Raw genomic sequence first — 3,461 nt, 5'->3', positions numbered from 1 at the left:
ATATTTTATATTTTAATATATATTTTATATGAAAAATTAATTTTTATTGTATGCAATTATAGGAGTATAATTGTTTTCGTTTTGCTTTTAGGCTTTATTTGTGTTTTAAAATAAAAAAATAAGACACTAAAAATAAGATATAAATGACAAAAATACTAAATTTAATGTTTTTATATTTTATTTGATAATAAAGTAGAATAAATTATAAAAAATTAATTTATTCTCAATTTTTTTATTAAAAAGCTTGAAAAAAAATATAATAATAAAAAGTATAATTATAAAAATTTAAAAAGAATAATGAAAGAAAAAATAAAAATAAGTTGTGTTCCTTGTTAGTGTTTCTGTTCTTCCTGTCAGGATAGATACAAAATACATTAATTCAGTGTCTCTGGACATAATGTCTCTGTCCATATTTCATCTGTCAAATACGGTTTTATGTTTCTATGTCCCTGTCTCAGTGTCCGGTCCCTGTAAACAAACACAGCTAAGATATTATATTTTTTGTTTTGCTTTTTAATGGTTTAATAGTAGTATGAATGTGAGGCTCGGGTGATAGTTTCCGCGACTGATGCTCTGTGTAATAGTCAAGCTTAATTGATATTATTATTATAATTATCGATTGTTACTGATTCAATTTGGTATGTAGCTTTTATTTAAAATTCCTATGTATTGGGTAGAGAATTACTTAATTAACACTTTTGCATTCCTCTCTGGTATAAATAGATTGGAGCACTGGAGGAGGCTGTCAAATATGGAAGAATAGAGTTGTCAAGCTTTTTTGGGTTGCCTGTCTTTGAGGATCTAGTTCAGGTGAATTTCTTTACCGACAACTAAAATCATTGCTGCTACACCAATTATTTCTGGCTGATTTCGAATTTCATAGGGCCTGGTTTGGTTATAGCAAATAATCATTCTGGTCTATTTCGTGCATGCTAAACATGTATAAAATTTAATTTAAAAAATATAAAAATTTAATTATAAAAATTAAGAGATAATTAAGCCAATCATCCAACTTCATGAAAAAAGTATGTCTTTCTAGTTTCTTGAAGGGGCAACTTGGTTGTGATTTGTGAAGTAGGCTTTAATTTGAACTGACCCATAGTATTATACATACTACCACTCATGGTTTTTGTGAATTTTATAGCAGCAACGCCGAAAGGTTCATTGTTTTGACCCCAACTTTGATGTAGGCCATGTAGTTGACTAATTAAGGAGAACACATTATTGATTATTCCTTCAACTTGCAATTCTATACGGTGCCATTTTATTTAATCTTTGTGACGACTCTTGAATATTTGAAAGGGACTAGTAGGTTTAATTTTAATCACCATTTTTCTTATCCATAGGTCCTCCTATCTATGTTCCTTTACTTGCTCCTTCTTTCGTTACGTCACTAATTTCATGTTCTTTAACCTTTTCATGCTACCATCTTATCAAAATTAATTTCATTATCCCACGTCTCTTCTATCTTTTTCTTTTACTGTTTCTTCTGAATACCTGGCTATATATATATGCTATTTACATTTTTCAACTTATTAATTTAAAAATACTTGGTTAAGGCACGTGATGAGTTTGATGTAGACCATCGTGTAGTTGCCATAAGATATATATTCCACTATATGAGTCCGTTTGAAAAGTAGCCATTTTTTTAATTATAAAGATTATATTATGTATGTATGTTTAGTATTATTTTTGAAAAATATTTTTAATTTTTTACAAATTTTAATTGAGAGCTTTAGAAGAAATAAAAAATATGATATATTTTTTAAAATTATTTTATTATTTTCATTAAAAAATTGACTTAAAAATAAAAAAAAACTATTGTACCATTTTTATTTTTGATTTTGTGAAAAATATTTTTTATTTTTATTAAAAATATTAGCTCTCTACTACCATTTTTACGTAATGTTGTATCTGCTATAAGTATTAATTTTCTATCATTATTTTCGTGTAATGTTTTATCTACTGATAAAAGTATTGAATCTCTATTACCATTTTCACACAATGTTCCATCTAAACCACCTGCTACATATGTTCTTTTTAGAAATCTTTTTTTTTTATCATTCTACCACTATATTTTTATTATTAAATTTATATTTAATATTATGTATGATATAATTTCAGTGATTAAATTATGTAAAATCGATATTCAATATTAAAAGATATTTGTTATCATTATTATTTTAATATTCATTTTCTTTATAACAAAAAATTATATTTTTTAAATTATTTATTCAAATATTATAATTTTAAAATAAGAATTTTTATAATTAAAAATTTAAATATAAAATAATTTATTTATAAACTATTATTAATAAAAATTATTATATTTTAATTTTTTAAAACAATTTATTTCATAAATTTACTCAAACTGTACCTAAATCTAAAACTTATTAATAAAATAGTGGCTGCCAATTTTTCATAAGGTAGCAGGTAGGTTTAATTTATTGTGACTATTGTGAATATTACATTGATGATAATTTTGAAAGGGACTCTTTTGTTTCATGCAATTAATCTCAATTTTTCTCCAATTCATTGGTCCAGGTATGTTCTTCTACTTGTTCCTTCTTCTGTTGTATGACTTGTATCACTAGTAGCACACACACTCTTCATTCTACTATATGCATCGTATTCCCCATAAATTTCATTCTTTTACGTCTCTTCTATCTTCTTTAACCGTTTGTGCTGAATGATATATTTTTTGCATGCTATACCTAAATTACATTATTATGTGAAAAAAAATAGTATATTATAGTGTGCAAGCACTAAACGCCCTTACGTACAAGTAAAATTTTAAGATTGTTTAAGGAAATAAAATCTGCTTTTTTATTATCTTATTACAACATGTTAAAAATATTAATTAACATAGCACGTATGTATCAACATTAATTAATATAATTTACAAATAAAATATATACATCTCATTGTTTGAATTAATTAATCAAATATTCGTTAAGAAATAAAACTTATAAATAATATGATTATATACTATAACGTCAAAATATTGATTCTGATGGCAGTATGCGTATTTCTCTTTCCTCAAAATATCTTAAAAAAATATCTTTTTTAAAATTATACAAAAATTAACATCTAATAACTAAAATTCTACTAGTGGTCAATTATTTTAATAAATCTGATTTATATCTTTTTTTATTGTGTATTAACTTTAATTAATATAATTTGTAAATAAAATATATACATCTAATTATTTGAATTAATTAGCTAAATATTCATTAAAGAATAAAACTTACAAATAATATAATTTTAAAATAATAAAACATGAGTAATAATTAAGAGTCTTAATTTATCTTTCTAATACTTAAATGAGTAAAAATTTAAATATATATTTTTAAATATTAAAAAATAAAAATACAAAAAAATTATTTAAAAATTAAAAAAATAATTATAAAAAATAAAATTAAAAAATAATAAAAATATAAATTAAATAAATATTTTTCGTA

This window comes from Arachis duranensis, chromosome 2 (assembly GCF_000817695.3).
Source record: "Arachis duranensis cultivar V14167 chromosome 2, aradu.V14167.gnm2.J7QH, whole genome shotgun sequence".
NCBI lineage: Eukaryota > Viridiplantae > Streptophyta > Magnoliopsida > Fabales > Fabaceae > Arachis > Arachis duranensis.
This window is presented reverse-complemented; position numbering follows the sequence as displayed.